Source organism: Protopterus annectens, chromosome 3.part0, assembly GCF_019279795.1.
Source record: "Protopterus annectens isolate FY-2018-M chromosome 3.part0, PAN1.0, whole genome shotgun sequence".
Taxonomy (NCBI): Eukaryota; Metazoa; Chordata; order Ceratodontiformes; family Protopteridae; genus Protopterus; species Protopterus annectens.
In genome coordinates this window covers 954,254,043-954,271,710 of record NC_056731.1, presented here as the reverse complement: position 1 = coordinate 954,271,710, position 17,668 = coordinate 954,254,043, and positions in this window count along the sequence as shown.

Sequence of the window (17,668 nt, the reverse complement as noted above, 5' to 3'; positions counted from 1 at the left end):
CTTGGCACTTTATATTATCAAAATGTGAATATGTTCAATCTTCTAACTTGGTGGTGGCGTATATGAAAGACTTATTTTTGGTTATTTCACATAAATTGGGTATTGAGTTTTTCCACAAAGGCCTAATTGAAGGAATTAGATTCAAACAAAGTAATATTAATGTTATGGGATGAATGAACAAGCACTGACTGATAATTTTTGGGGTTTATATTAGAACACCGAACATTCAAAAGCAAATGCTGAAAATATCGAAGAAACAGAAAACCAAATTTTTTCCTAAGGAAAGAATTCATTTGTCCATTTCTGTTGCTTCGGTATTTTCATCGCTGTGGTGGAAAGTTACCGTTCGGGTTCAGGTAAGTGTGCGATTGTGTGAACATGAGGGTCAGGGTGGGTTAGGTAAGTTAGGGTTAGGGCGCGGGTCAGGTAAGTGTGAGATTGTGTGTATGTGAGGGTTAGGGCAGGGTAGGTGAGTTAGGGTTAGGGCGTGGATGAGGTGATTGTGCGATAGTGACGGACCTTAGGGTTAGGGGTTGGGTTAAGGTAAGTGGATAGTTAGTGGTGTATGTATAGTTTAGTGTAGGATTAGGTGTAAGAGTTTAGGTGTATGTCTGTGGATTGCTGTTTGTTTGGTGTGCTTGTGTTGTGTGTATGTGTTTTGGAACAGCAAATTTTTTCCATAGGAAAAAATTAGCTGTTCTGAATGTTCGATGTTTTACATTTTCGATTCATAGGGTTTGATATTAGAACACTTGAAATTTTGAATGTTTGGTGTTCTAATATATACCCTAATTTTTGTAGTTTTTGAAAATGAGTACTACAAACAAATTATCAGTGTACCAATGGAGGCAGCAGCATCCTCCAGCTGTGCAACTATTATTATATTGCGGTCACAGAAAAAATATATGTTTTTGGTTCACTGTTTTGATTTTATGATTATTTGTTTACATTTTTGGAAGATAGTTTTATTTTATGGGGGTACTAATGTAGACAAGGAGGATTTTTTACTGTATGTTAATCTGTCAACATCTTTTTTATGTTTTAAAACTGAATATGATTTTAATTCAATCAATTTTTTTGAATGTGAAATTTATGAAAAATAGAGAAAGGACATTCTATGACTTCACTATTTTTAGGGAGATGACATACTCTAATAGATTATTGTACTATAAGAGTTGTCACCCACCATAGCAAAAGAGAAATATTTAAAGGGACAGATAGCCCTGTTGTCACATCTGGTATCTAAAGACAGGTTATTTTGTGAGGAATTGGATAACCTTGATAAGATAATTTTGGACAAAGGGTATCCCAATAGTTTGGTACTGAATTATAAGGTTGAAATGATTGTTGAAAGGTAAATCATACTTGAGCCACTCGTTAGATATATTGAAATTTGAGAAAAAATTAAGGGTATGGGAAAATAATATTCTAAGGCTATGATATGTAATTTTAATAGACTTGTTGAGTGAAATTTAGAATGTTGTTTTGAACCACTGAGGTTGAAAAAGCATTTGTGTGACAAACCATTATCTGTATACAGGAGGACAACAAATTTAAAGCAGAATTTTGAAATGCCTTTCTAATAGGAAAGGTTTAAGAAAAAGAAGGGGAATTCTGAACTGTGGTAGTTGTGCCACATGTTTATTTATGAGGGTGTAAACAAAGTGATAACAAATTACTTAAGAGGAATAGCACCATATAGCAAGTTTGATTGTAATACTAAGGTTGGAGTGTATTGTGCTCAATGTTAAGTGTAGGTTAAGGGTTGCGCTTTACTTTACTCACTCGAAGTCTAGTACAGAATTGCGAGAAAAGGTAGTCCCTCGCCCAAACTATTTGCGGGTTCCCAAGACCCAAAACGCTCACCTCAGCGAATGCTCGGACCAGAATAAGGATAAAAATAGAAAGTCAGCCCAACCACTACTTTGATACAGGGTAGTCCCTCGCCCAAACTATTCGCGGGTTCCCAAGACCCAAACGCTCACCTCAGCGAATGCTCGGACCAGAATAAGGATAAAAATAGAAAGTCAGCCCAACCACTACTTTGATACAGGGTAGTCCCTCGCCCAAACTATTCGCGGGTTCCCAAGACCCAAAACGCTCACCTCAGCGAATGCTCGGACCAGAATAAGGATAAAAATAGAAAGTCAGACCAACCACTACTTTGATACAGGGTAGTCCCTCGCCCAAACTATTCGCGGGTTCCCAAGACCCAAAACGCTCACCTCAGCGAATGCTCGGACCAGAATAAGGATAAAAATAGAAAGTCAGCCCAACCACTACTTTGATACAGGGTAGTCCCTCGCCCAAACTATTCGCGGGTTCCCAAGACCCAAAACGCTCACCTCAGCGAATGCTCGGACCAGAATAAGGATAAAAATAGAAAGTCAGCCCAACCACTACTTTGATACAGGGTAAAATTAGAGCATTCTTCTCTGCTAAACAGTAAACAGTAATGTACTAGTCTCTGGAACCTGGCAGTGCCGCTAAAATAATTATAGCCCTAGCTATAATTACCTGAGGTCTGCTTCTTTACTGTATAGCCACAAATTGCTGTTGAAATTACTCCTGGCAGTGGATTGCTAAGTGTATAGCTGTAAAGGTCCGCACGTGTTGCTGACGCACTTCTAGCGTCTTTTTACTAAACTGTATAGCGACTAGGTCTGACGCTATTTGCTCATACTATATTGTTTTGGAACAAGTATCTGGCACATAATTTGAGGCATCCTGCTTATATTGCATTAGCGACTTGGATGATAGTGTTGAAGAAACAATCTGAATGTCTGCACGAGTCTGTTTGTCACAAAGTTAACTTATGTGATACTGTCCATGACACACAATGTATTTTAAACTGTTTTGATTTACTTTTGTCTTGACTGCATCTTAATCTCACCACTTCATTGTATTAATCTGTGTTTCCTAACTAGCCTAGATATTCTAACTTCCTTCTCTCCTTCCATTATATTCACAGGTAGTCCCTCGCCCAAACTATTCGCGGGTTCCCAAGACCCAAAACGCTCACCTCAGCGAATGCTCGGACCAGAATAAGGATAAAAATAGAAAGTCAGCCCAACCACTACTTTGATACAGGGTAAAATTAGAGCATTCTTCTCTGCTAAACAGTAAACAGTAATGTACTAGTCTCTGGAACCTGGCAGTGCCGCTAAAATAATTATAGCCCTAGCTATAATTACCTGAGGTCTGCTTCTTTACTGTATAGCCACAAATTGCTGTTGAAATTACTCCTGGCGGTGGATGCCCCGCTCCGCTTCGCCCTCGCTTCACTCGGGCTCCGCTCCCCTCCCTGCCCCCATATCCCACCCACCCCCACTACCCCTACATTTATAGGTATAGCCAGACCCTCCCACTTTCCCCCCTTGCAAATCCAAACCTCCCGTGACTCACCCTACTACTCCTCCCACCTCAAGGCCCACCCACCTTACCAAATCTAACACCAAACCTCCTCCCTCCCCATATCCTCTCCCTATCCCCATCATGGCCAAATTCATCTATTTCATCGCCCCTCTCACAACAATACTACTTATCACCATCTATTTCTTAACTAAGTATGAAAATCAATCTTTGGTAGGAATCCCCTTCCATAAGGGCCACACTAACTCCCAATCCTATCTCTATGTCGTTCCTATTGCACCTCCACTCTACCAAGACAAAACAATATCCCCCCAAAGTAGTCCATCTCACACTTCACCACCCCAAAACTCCAACTAACAAAACCAACCTCAAATTACTATTTAAACTACAAAGATTTTTAGTTTACCTGAAAACTAGAATAATCATTGATGGTGACATCCATCCTAACCCAGGCCCCCCTACAGTGCCAAACTCTAACTCCTCTAACTTAACCCGAAAATCTACTGACTCCCTTCTAATACTACATCTTAACCTTAGAAGCATTAACAACAAAATTCACACCCTACATGCAATGATAGCTACTCACTCCCCTGACATTATGTGTCTAACTGAAACCTGGCTAAATCCCACCACTAAGGATCAAGAGATCCTTCCACCCGGATATAATATCTTCAGGGCTGATCGTGTAAAGAAAAAAGGTGGAGGAATAGCTGTTATGTTTAAAAATACCCTAAATATCCATAGGAATCCAGTACAACCACCTATAATCTCTAACTTAGAACTAATTGCCCTAAAAATTTGCCTTAACACTCAAAAATGCCTCAACCTCATAGTTACCTATATCCCACCGGGGAAGAATACAGAAAACTTAGAGCAAACCTTGTGCTGGTTAGCCACCAACTACCCACAAGAAACCATAGTACTTGGGGACGTTAATATTGACTGGTCTCTCTGCTCCACCCATACAACCCCACAACCCATTAACTTATATGGTTTTTCCCAACATATCCTATCCCCTACCAGAATAGGCAATTCTCTCCAAAAAGAAAGTACCATTGACTGGATCCTTACCAATAGAGACTCAAGCAGCTATACTACAGGCACCCTTCCCAATGACCTCAGTGACCACCTTATAACTTATATTATTAAACACAAATGCCCTACTTCCAACCCTCCTGTATATAGACTAATTAGAAACAAAAAGAATTTTATCCCACAACAATTTCTTGCTGAACTAAAATGCTGTAACTGGACCATATTAAGAACACTACCCCTCCAGGAGAGTGTGACCCACTTTAACAACACATTCCTTAAGATACTTGACTCACATGCCCCACATAGACAAATTAGATCCAAAATACGTATAGCTCCTTGGCTTACTAGAGAAACAAAAACTAAAATTAAACTCCGTGACCAAGCCTGGGACAAATGGAGAGCAACAAAAACCCCCCAAGATCGAACTAAGTTTCAACATCTAAGAAATACTACTAAAACAGCCATTACCCTAGACAAAAAACAATACTTCTGCCACCTCCAGCAGAAACACCAGAACAACCCAAAGAAATTCTGGGCATGTTTTAACAACCTCCAGCACCCAGGTAAAACTACTACCCCAACCCCCGAGAAACTCATTGAGAAAGGGCAGGAAGAAATAGCCAATTCCTTTAACTCTTTCTTCACCGAGACAATCCAAACCCTTGCCAGTCAACTAACCTCCTCTCCCCCATCTGCCACACAACCCCATGTTGAGGCCCCTACCCCGTCCACTTTTAAGCCAGTCTCCACATCATACATAAGTACTCTCTTAAAAAAGCTAAAACCAACCACCCTAGCAGCTGATCACCTCCCAGCAGAATACTTACAAATTGCGTCTGATGTTATTGCATACCCTATATCCATCCTTATCAATAGAACCATTACTGAAGCTAGTATCCCCACTATTTGGAAGATTTCCTACATCATCCCGCTTCACAAAGGAGGTACCTCCACGGAAATATCAAACTATAGACCAATAGCTATACTGTCCCCAATAGCAAAAATTATGGAAAGATGTATCCACAAACAACTTCTTCACTACCTAACTTGCAATCATCTCCTATCCAACACCCAGCACGGCTTTCGCCCCCACCACAGTACAACCACTGCCCTCCTTTCCTTTGTCGACTCCATTAATAACAATCGCAATAGCAAACTTATATCCTCCACCCTCTTTCTTGACCTGTCAAAAGCTTTCGATATGGTCAATCACCAGCTCCTTCTGTCCACCCTTGAAACCCTACATCTGGACACCCCAGCACTAACCTGGTTCAAAGCTTACCTAACTGGTAGGCAACAGGCTGTCCTGTGGCAAAATAGACTATCAGGCCTGCTTCCCAATACTATAGGTGTCCCTCAGGGCTCAATATTGGGTCCACTTCTGTTTTCCATCTTCATTAATGACCTTCACTCAGTTATCCCTCAATCCACCTGCATCCAATACGCTGACGACTCCACCTTAATCTGCTCAGATGTCTCCCTCCTCAACCTCCAAACCACCACTCAACTCTGTTTTCTCTAGTAGAAAAATGGTTCACCGACCTCAAACTCCTACTCAACCCAACCAAAACCAAATTACTACTATTTTTCCCCAACGTCTTCTCTACCCTAGGAAAAGAACTCCCAAATACTGATAATACTACCTTCCATGTTAAATCCAATAATGGGACCATCATAACCCCTGTCACCAGTACCAAATTACTAGGAGTAACTATTGATCATAAGCTCAAATTTGACATACACATTACCCAAACCGTAAAATCTGTTAACAAAAAACTTGGATCCATGTACAGAATAAAAAACTTTTTAACTCCTACTGCCAAACTAACCATTGCCCGCACACATCTCCTCTCTACCCTCCTCTATGCCTCCCCAGTCCTTTCTTTCCTCAATAAACGTGAACTAAACATGCTCTCTCTGGCCTATAACCACATTGCTAGATTTATAACAGGTTCTCCATATCGCACCCACCATTGTCATAACCTGAGGCAACTTGGCTGGTTGGAACTGCCCAACCTTCTCAAACTCAACCAACTCACTGAAGCATGTAAAATAATTAATCAACCAGATAGAACCCCCTCCCTGTGTAGCATACTGATCCCATACACTAACCTAAATAGTCTCCGATCATCCAACAGCACCCAGATCCTAACCATTAAAGCTAACAATTCTGGCGGCGATGCCCTCTTTGCCAACTCCATTGGCAAGCCATGGAACTCCCTCCCAAACTACCTTAGAAATACAACCTCTCACAACCAGTTCAAAAGCAACCTGAAAGAATATCTCAAGACACAATGGCTATGCCCATGTCCTGAACCTGACTAACCTAACATATCAAACTTTCATATCAAATCCATCCAGTCCCCTATCTCCTTAATTCTTGTTCCCATTTACTGATCTTGAAAATCCTCTTTACCCCAAATATAAGCGGGTGACTCTTGAACTCGTATATATACTATTAGTATATAACATATCTCTGCTATGTATTACCAGCCGATCGATCTTTGTCTCATAGTACTTCTATGTAAAATGTATTTTTTTACTAATCTTGTAAATGTAACACGTCTACTTTTTTATACTTTTTTATAACTTGTATTTTTTTATAACCTGTATTTTTTATAACTTGTTTTTTTCAACTTGTGATTTACCATTATGTTGGAGCTTTTCTCCTCGGGCCTCTACTGAAAAAGGATATGTATCCAGCTAGACTAGCCCGGTTAACAAATATAAAATAAATAAATAAATAAATAAATGTTAAATTTGTTCTTCTTTTTACATTAGTAAGACAAAGAATGTCCATAAAAAGAGGATTTATCAGAATATTTATGCAATCAAAAAGCATGACACAACAAATGTACTATATAGGCATGCTGGCGTATGTAACGGTTTTAAAAAGTTTGTATTTTGAAAAAGAACCACATTTTATAGAGGACGTAATTTGGCAGCCCATTGGGAGGATAGATAATTACATTACCAGTTGTTACTGGATGCCACTAATGTACCAGGAATTAATGATCAGATTTATTTTAATAGTTTGCTGTTGCTGAGGTAGGCACGACTGTAAAGCTTGTTCAATTTATTTTACTAGCTTATTTTTTAATGAAATGTTTATGCTTAATGATAAAGTGACATTTTTATATAGTTTATTTAATTTGACGATGAGATATTGCAATTGAATCTGTTTAAGCACATTCAGAAAATGGTTTATAGGACATTTTAAATTTATTGGGGAATCTGAATTTTTCATCACACAATTCTTCTAGGATTGTGTATAATGTGTAAATGGCTTGTTCTGATGAAGTTCCAACTAATTTTGGAAAGAAAGTATGTTTTACTATTTTTAATAAGTTTGCTTTATGGATATACATACATGAAACGACAACTCACTTTTTTTGGTATTTTATGTATTATTGGTTTCAGCACTGGCTACTTTTTTTAGCATTCAATTGAGACAGTTAGTGTCAGTAGATGAGTGAATAATAATGCCCATCTTGCAGTTATCAGTAATCTTGTTCAACCAACCTCCTAGAATACTGGACTGGATGTCTGTAAAATAATTGTCAAACAAGACAGGGTCCAGCACTGATCTCTGTGATACCCCCACTAGTTACAATTTTATGATCAGAGAAGGTACCAGCAACTTTTACAACCTGGGATCTATTGGGCAGGCAGTTTCATGTCAAACTATTCCCATGCATAGATGTGTGCCTAATTATCATATTTTTGTTACTATTTCAAAAATTCAACAAAGCTAGTAGAATTTCTTCAGATTAAAATGAAGGTTGTAGCTACTCAATGAAAACTAATATAATTATAGAAAGCCATAAGGCTAGTAAGGATACTGATCTTTGAGCACTTGTTTCTTTAATTTCACTGACACGTTTTTGGTCTGGGACACTGATGAGTATAAAATAATTTTTGGGAATAGATGAAAATTGGTATAATTATTATGAATTTCACCGTATGCTAAATAGTTCTGTTGTTTGTTTTAAATAACAGAATTCTCGACGTTCTGATTTGTCTAAAGCATGCTTCATAACTCCATTTTCATAAAAAAAATGTTGCTGAGGTGAAAACTGTCCTGGAAGTAAATATTCAGGTATCAGAATGTGTAAGATTACATAACTTTAAAGTACGAATTTGTTAACAGGTAGCCCCTTATTTGCCCTATCACCAGGCTTACCTGCATAATCTTTCCTTCCTTACTTTCTTGTTTCCATTACTGTCATTATTATCACACTGCAGTGTCTTATTTCCAACCCCCCAAACAGTAACTCTCCATCTGTTTGTCCTGCAACTCACTATTTTACATCCATACTTTGTCTTTTCTAATAGCATACAATTATTTTCTTATCCTCCACATTTTAATAGATCACCTTCCTCTGTAAATAATCAAAACATTTTTCAACCAACACCTATGTCTTAGCTTCCTAAAACTAGAAATGAGTTTATGAACTACCCTGTTTCTTTCCTAGTTTGTTACATACCTATTGCAAAGCAAAAATTTGTACTGCACATAAAGCATTCCACAAAATGTACTTGGGGATAGTCATTATAGTGTTATTGTCCAGTGTGTAGGTCTAGTGTTGTGACATTTATTGTGAGCTTCATATAAGTAATTTGTCCTGTTCTTTATCTTTTTCCTGGGGATGGTTATTATAGTATTAATATCTGGTGTATACATACAAATATTTCAGTCACGGACAGTAATGCCCTTCTAGTCTGCCAGTATACCTAAACACTCATTCCCATAATGTGTCCAAGTCTTTTTTAAAAACAATTAAACTAATGTTTGGTTTAATATAATTTGGCAGACTGTTCCATGTATCAGCTACTCTCTCAGGGAGTAGCTGATGCATGGATCAGCTGCTCTCTGAGGGAACCGATTAGTACATCTCTGATTCCTGTATAGTCTATTATATAGGTTATCTGATGATTCTGTACTTCTCTTTGTCAGCCCCAAATAGTCAAAAAGTAGTTGTCTCTAAAGACCATATATACATGAATAAGGTCTCCTCTTAAATATCTATATAAGATACTGCACAAGTTTAGGTACTTTAATGTTTTCGTAATAAGTTAAATTTTCACATTTGTGTATGCCATTGACATATTTTGTTGCACTCTTTCCAATTTACTCATGCTTGTTTACTTGTAAGGTTTTCATATTATTTAAATTTCTAGTTCAGATCTAATGTTACTTACAAACAATGGTTTCATAATTTCTTATTTCCAAGACTTTATAAGTCTTTTTATATAGCCTATAGTTTTAGAACTATCATTGACCAGTTGTTATGATCAGCAAAGTTCAAAGCTGGAACTACCCATATGCTTAGATCTTAAATGAATCTAAGGTTTCAGTCACAGTGTGCTCCATTAAATACTCACCCTTCAATCTATGTCTCCCAAATCTCATATGCTTAGTTTTTGGTGCATTTGTCAACATATTATACTCCTTTGCCCAAATCATCAATTTAGACAATTTAAACATGCCCTTTCTAACACATGCAATGAGTTTACTTATTTTCAAGTCATTTGCGAGGTGAAATACATAGATCTGAAGGATGCAACCTAAACAAAATTTCTGGACTAAGACAGAGCCCTGTGGTACACGTTAACTTTAACCTAGAATTTCACCTGTCCAATTGCTGTACAATACTTGCCATGTCCTGTTTGCAAGCCATGCAGCTATTCGTCTTATCAAGATACCATGAATACCTATTCTGATTTACTGATCAGTGTTTTCTGCATGACCCTATCAGAAGCTAAAGTTGTCTATATAAATTACATCACAGCATAATTTTTCATTTATAGCTATTATATTATTATAGAACATTATGTATGGGTCTAATGTTAGATACATTTACTGTGACCTTCATACATGAATTTTGTCCTCTTTTTTTCACATTTCTATTTACACTAACTGAACCTAAACAAACCAGACATTCAAAATCCAATGTTGCTTTGTTGATACTGCTGCCTGTCTATAAGAATAGTACTTCCTATCCCATAGGATGCATTACCACTATCAATACTGCTCGACTGATTATAGTAAGCCACAGTCATTTATTCACCTGGTAAACATTAACTTCAAAACACAGATACTCTGGGGATAATTGGTAAGTAATAATAGCCAACCTTTTAGATTCATTACAGAGTTGCTGTGCAATCTCATTCAAAATGGGCATATAAAAATAGTTATTGTGTAAAGCTGTATTCTTTGGATAATTTTGCACAAGATCAGTGAATACCCAAGAAATTTCCCTTCATTCCATAGTTTTATGTGATGCTAAAACCAGCTTTGTACATGAACATGCATATAACTGCAATGCCTTAGATACAGTAACATATTAGTACAACTTTTTCTTTCCTGTCCACAGGTGGTATAAGCCAAACTCATCACTTCTGTCTCACCTTCTTATTTACATTTATGATACTAAGGGCACTGTACTGGAGTGTTTACCTACTATATTATTGCTTGCAGTGTTTTGAAGGTTCTGTAGCATCTTTTCTCATTGGGCATCCTCATCAAACGAACAAGCCTAAAAGTTTTAACATTGTCAGGTAAATATATAAATGCATACATATATACATACGTAAATATTTGCCCATTTCTATGTACAACTTTGCTCATCGATGCCTAACAGAGACCTGGTGTTAGTTCTATACCAATCAGTATATAAGTACATTCTGCATCCAGATATCACCAACATATTGTCTAGCTTCAGCCTTACCTAGACAATTAAAGGTTGTCAACTGCTAGCAGGAACCACCAATGCTCCAAGATACATGAATTTCCTACTAGCATTTAAAACTGCTCACTGCTTCAAGAGGACCTCAATGAGGCTTCAGCGCCATGTTACCCATTCAGTAAAACTATTTTTTTGTTTAGTTTATGACAGATGCACACAGTTATGTGTATTTTTAGGAAATCAATAATTTCTGATTAGATGTGTAACTGGAGATGCATGGTTTAATAAATGTGGTGAATTTGTAACCATTTTAGCAGAATGTAACTATTCACTGATTTTACACTCAGCGTTTCTTATCAACAGCTACATACCTCATTTTGCAATGGAAACCTGCTTGTTGTAGCAGCTTGCTTTAAAATATATAAAAAATATGCTTCATTTTGAAATCAAACTAACCACATGGACTATATAACCAGGTCTGCTACTGTTATTTAAGTTATGTTTAGGACTGTTGTTTGGATTTGAAAAACCTCTGGTTTTGAAGAGGAAGGTGAGTCAAAATTCTTATGTTTTCTTATTCATTCTGGATGAAACTTTATTCAATCCAGCCTTCTTTTCCTAGAAACTATAAACAAAATCTCTGATAATATAACTGTGAATCATCTACAGTCACTGCATATTTTTGGTGACATATAGGCATTTAGGCAACAGTCAAAACAACAGAGCCACTTTACTGTAGTTACAGATAAAACTGTTCTGTCATCACCTCTACATTTGCACATTTTCCTTGTGCAATTAATTTATGTGTTTGGATATTTAATTTGTCATTTCATGGAATATTTGATTTTTCCCTCTTTAAGAATGTGCTTCATTTACTCTATTAAAAAAAGCTCCTGGCTGATGTCTTATTTATCAATTCACAGGGGTGGTATTGTGTAATTTTTTTGGAATCCACCCTTTTAGAAGAAAGACTGGTTATAAGCTACTATAATTTAATATATTGGCTGGACAATTGCAAGATTTTCAATAACTGATAGATTGGTCTAGCTAGTAATATAGTATGGATGCAGGAAAGGGGTATTGTCACTGGAGAGAAAAAAACTAGACCCGCTTGAAAATATTGTGTGAATGCATATGTGCTGGGGTGTGTGTGTGCATGTGTGTGTGTGTGTCTGTCAGTGTCTGTATGTCGGTGTAAAATAGTTTGGATAAGTCTCATTTACTGGTATTAAGATTGCATTCCAAGGCAATAAGCAAAGATGATTATAATACTGTTTTGCTGCTGTACAGTGCAAAGATAACTTTTGTGTGGCAAATGTTGATCATAACTCCATGTGCTCGTATGCTAAGATCATAAGGCAAGTCTCATCCCCAAGAACATTTGTGACAGTGGTGGGGAATTCAAGGTCTGAACCCCTTATACTAATATTATTTGATGATAGCAGTGTAGATTCAAGTTGTATTACTCCTCAGCACAACAATTTGGTTTATATCAGTGGGATATACTGTAAGTTGGACTTGTATAGCCTGCAAAACAGCTTGTTCACTAAGATGTGTTTGTAACCATGGATACACAAAGTAAAATATACCGTAGTATATACTGCACATCAGTTATATTATTTTTTAGATGGATTACTATTTTTTATTTATTTATTTATCTTTGTTTACCGAGAAAGCCAAACTGGAATTGATTCTATTTTTAGAGAAGGCTTGTGAAGAAAAACTCCACAGTTATTACAGACATAAGTACAGAGAACATTGCAAATATATATATATAAAGTTGTACAAAAGGAGTTTTCATTCTATAAGGAGAAAATAAGCTTTTGCAATTACAAATAATAATAAATATTCACATTACATGCATATATTATAACATTGTGGCATTTTTCATTATGTATTAGACATGTATGTGCATTACAATTGTAGGTACAGTTTAGGATCTACAGATGAAATATCAACTAAAGCATGTACTGAAATTGAATATATACAGTTACTAGAAATATATATATATATATATATATATATATATATATATATATATATATATATATATATATATATATATATATATATATATATATATGGGTAGTGAGACCAGCTATGTTGTATGGGTTGGAGATGGTGGCATTGACAAAAAGGCAGGAGTCAGAGCTGGATGTGGCAGAGTTAAAGATGTTAAGATTTGCACTGGGTGTGACAAGGATGGACAGGATTATGAATCAGTATATTAGAGGGTCAGCTCAGGTTGGACAGTTTGGAGACAAAGTAAGAGAGGCGAGATTGCGTCGGTTTGGACATGTGCTGAGGAGGGATGCTGGGTATATTGGGAAAAGGATGCTAAGGATGGAGCTGCCAGTTAAGAGGAAAAGAGGAAGGTCTAAGATAAGGTTTATGGATATGGTGAGAGAGTTCATGCAGGCTTCTGGTGTGACAGAGCAATTTGCAGAGGACAGGAAGAAATGGAAACAGATGATCTGCTGTGGCAACCCCTAACAGGAACAGCCGAAAGAGAAGAAGAAAACTAGAAATATATGTTTAGAGATATGTTTGAGACATGTTAGGATCTTATGCCATTTAACTGTTGTAAAAATAGAGTTTTCAGGAGCAACGTGAGTAGGTTGAGTTTGTAGAAGAGTTTTTGATGTTAGTATGTTTGTTTTATAAAGACCATCAGTATGCAAATATGCATTAATATGAGTAGCCAGGACATTTGCATGAGCAATGTCAGTAGTGCAACAGGTAGTACAAGTGCCTTTGATGCTGGAAGACTAGAAGGCTATGGGTTCTATTACAGCTTCTGGTGACTGGATCATTGATACTGCAGTGCAGCATTAGGGGGCACTGCACTCCTGAGTATGTCATTCTTTTGATGAGACTTTAAACCAAGGCCTCAAACACATGAGTGAGTGGCAACTTAGGTAAGTGTAAAAGATCACATGGCAGCTATCGAAAATAGTAGAGTAAGTTTTATAATGTCCTGGCTAAATTTCCCCCAGCAATACAAATACCAGCTCAGATCTACCCTGAAAAGAGATCACTAGCCTAGTGGGACTAACATGATCAACAGTGGAAAAATAAAATAAATAAATGATCTCTGAGGAATATTCCAAACTGCCAGAGTTACAACAGGTTAAAGAGTACAAATCCAAAGGATTCCCAAATAGTGGTTTAAATAAGGACAACTTAAGAGTTGCTTTTTATGCAGCTGAACTTTAGCCACTGGTCATGGAGACAGCCCACAAGGACTGGCTACTTAATGTGTCTCTAGATGTTCTTAAGATGTTGCTTCAATTAAACTAAGTCAACACAGGAATGGAGAAAGGAGATTCTGCTGATATGGATGACTGTAATTAGGGATTCAGATAACAGATAAGAGGGGGTTGGAATTTACTAGAGAAAACTGGCAAAGAAATCAAGGTATTGGAAGCAAATAATTAGAGATGGAAAGGTAATAGAATAGGCAGAGGCCAAGAATACACTTGGATTGCAAGCTAGAGACTGCCTTCCCTGTCAAGGATATTTATCAGAGTATAGGCAAAGAGAAAGGAATAGGGGGATCCTAAGGAAAAGACCAGCACTAGTAGAGTTTTTAGTTGAATCTACAACAGAAGCTGCCGTTAATAAAGGATAATTTACAGGCCATATAAAATATTGCATGATAACTATCAATCAGAGGAGGTCAGAAAGGATTGAGAATAGAGACTGGATAAGCAATTCACAAAGAAAAAAAATGGGAGGATATATTTACGGCTCCCAAATATGCAACAAAGTCTAGAAGATACAGCAGTTTTGCTTGGAATTTTTTGAATAGGTATTTTTATGCCGCAAGCAGACTCCAAAGAATTTTTTCTCAGGTAGATTTCAAATGGAGGTGTGGTGAGAAAGAAAAAGACAACTGGGAACATATTTTTTGGAGTATAAAGAGTTGGCAGACTTTAAAACTTCCCTGCAGGCTATTCTGTCAGAAATACTGAGTGAGCAAATTGGTATAATGAAGGAAATGATTTTTTGAGCTGTGATACAGTCTCTGAATTGCCTAGACATAGTAAGGCCTTGCTGAGTTTAATTCTGGTGGATACCAAAAAGCAACTACTAGACAATTGAAATAAAATTCTAAAACAGCCATATTAGAAGTAGTGAAGATAGTAACAGAAATAAAACAACTGGAAGTGGGATCTTTAGCAAAGGGTAGGAACACATTACAATAGGAATTGTGCAAACAATACATGCAGAATAATGTTTTAGGGGCGGGATGAGGTTAAAGGGAAGGCAGGAATTGAATGACCTATGTAATGTTCAATTGACAATGGCTGTATAGACGATTGTATGTGATGTATAATGTTTGCAACTGAAAATATGTAAGATGGTTTGTTTTCATTTATATAAATATACCATTGCCTATGTCATAAGTGATAATTCAATAAAGATGCTTTTGTTTGAATAAAGAAGTTGTTTGAATTAAAGACACTAGCTGAGAGAATAAAATGGCTCAAAGTCTTAGTCAAGGAAGTGAAATAAAGCATGACGAAAGGGAAAAAAACAGCATCAGCATGAAATGTTACTCGTGGTCTTTTGCTAAGTGCATGTGACTAGCAAGAGTGAATAATCATACCTAAATGCAAAGGTCAGTAATAAATTAAAAAGTATAGAGCAATTTCATGTATAATCTTATACTGGCATTTGAAAGACTGCATAATTGAAACCAAATTTGCCAAGGGCAATGGGTGAGTTCTTTTTTTTTCTTTAAAGTCTACTACTCACAGATAAATCTATGCATGCCATTATCAAGATTTTTGATTCTAACTGCATTGATTATCACAAGGACATGTGCCTTCTCCTAGTAAAAATTATATATCTCTAAGGCAGATCCTATATCAGATGTAGATATTGCCAAACCAGCAGTTGTTAGACAGGGACATTATATTTCCTGGCAGTCTACTCAGGTTAGGACCATGAGTCAGGTACCTCTTCTACTGCTATTGAAAATGGTTTATTTAGAGTGAGAAGGGGGCAAGTAATATCTTAGGAGATATCTTAATAAGAAATTAATTTAATGATACTGTGCCTTGTATTCACGTAGTTGAACACAGGTTGATATGGTGACAGACATATGAGGAAGGAATCAGGCTAGATAAAGATCCAGCTAATGCCCACTCCTCCAATAGAAGCTACTCCAAGAAAATAACTAAGTCTGAATCACATCTACAGGTGTCAAATATGCTGTATTTTTTCTTAAGGGGGCTGGTAGTAGTAAGTCTAAATATTAACTACAGTTGTCAAAAGGCATACAAATTTCTAAGGCAGGTAAACTAGTTAAAACTGGTTGTGACAGGCACAATAATCAGATCCTACTATCCTACTTTAAACATCTGAGAGAGGAAGAAAGTAGGATTCTGACTCACAATAGGTTCATAGGTAAGTGCTAAGCTAGCGGCCCTTGTTAGCCATTTTAAGCAAACCAATTTCCCTCAAAGGTGAGAATCAAACCCTTTACCTTGTGTCTGTGAGGTAAACACTTAGGTGTTATGCAACCCCAACCCAAAAGCAGAGGAAGTCGGTATATTGGAACAAGGGGTTATTTTGCAGAGAATAAACTGCTGAAGGGAGACTAGAGATAGAAGTTATAGAGTAGCTTGTAATCCCAAGTGTCTACTGTCACCAACTGGTTGTCAGAGCAGGAGACAAAACAATGGCTGTATTGATCCTTTTTTATGTTAGTGAACAACCATTTCAAAGGACATTTATATTATAAAAGTTTCACTTCTAACGTACATGGCAGCCACACACATATTTTTTTTTTGTTTTGTTTAGTATTGTCTCATTAATGTTTCTCAGATGTAATGAAGAATCATGCATGGATACCCATGGCTGGACAGTAACTGCTAGGTGCCTAATGACTATTATGAGGAGTGACGTGATTTATATATCATAGGCATTATGCACAATGGCCCCTAAGGATAGTGGGATGATGGTCCAATAGATCTTGAGTAAGTCCAAGTCCAAAAACAGAAACTGCCAACCAAAAGCATGGAGCAAAAACTGAAAACAAATGTAACAAAAAAAAAACTCCAGGCTACCACGACTAACTAAACAGAAGTTTTATTAAAATGGTAAGCGCTTTTGCGGTAATGCAAAACAGCCTCATCAGACCGTTTAAACCACATTCAGAGCACATATTTAATACAAAAATAAATCAATCAGATTTAATAACAAAATCACACATTAAAAATAACTAATTATTTAAAATATGTTAACCTTAAGACCAATTGCGAGCATGTAAATAAATATCCAGTCATTAAGAGAAATTCATGGTATAGTCTATCCTCTAAAGGGTTCTTGTCTGTAATATTCACCAAATGAATTGACTTGCCAGACATGGCCCCTGAATCTAACACTTGACTGGGTCAAAAAATAAAAATATTATCCAGTCATGGTAATTCATGAACCACCAATCAAATATCACCAATGAGTGTATTTCAAACACATCTTCAAATGAACGCTCATGAAGTGTAGCATTTACTCCTGTAGGGTATAAAAATGTCAACCAATCACCTTTCAATATACACCCAATC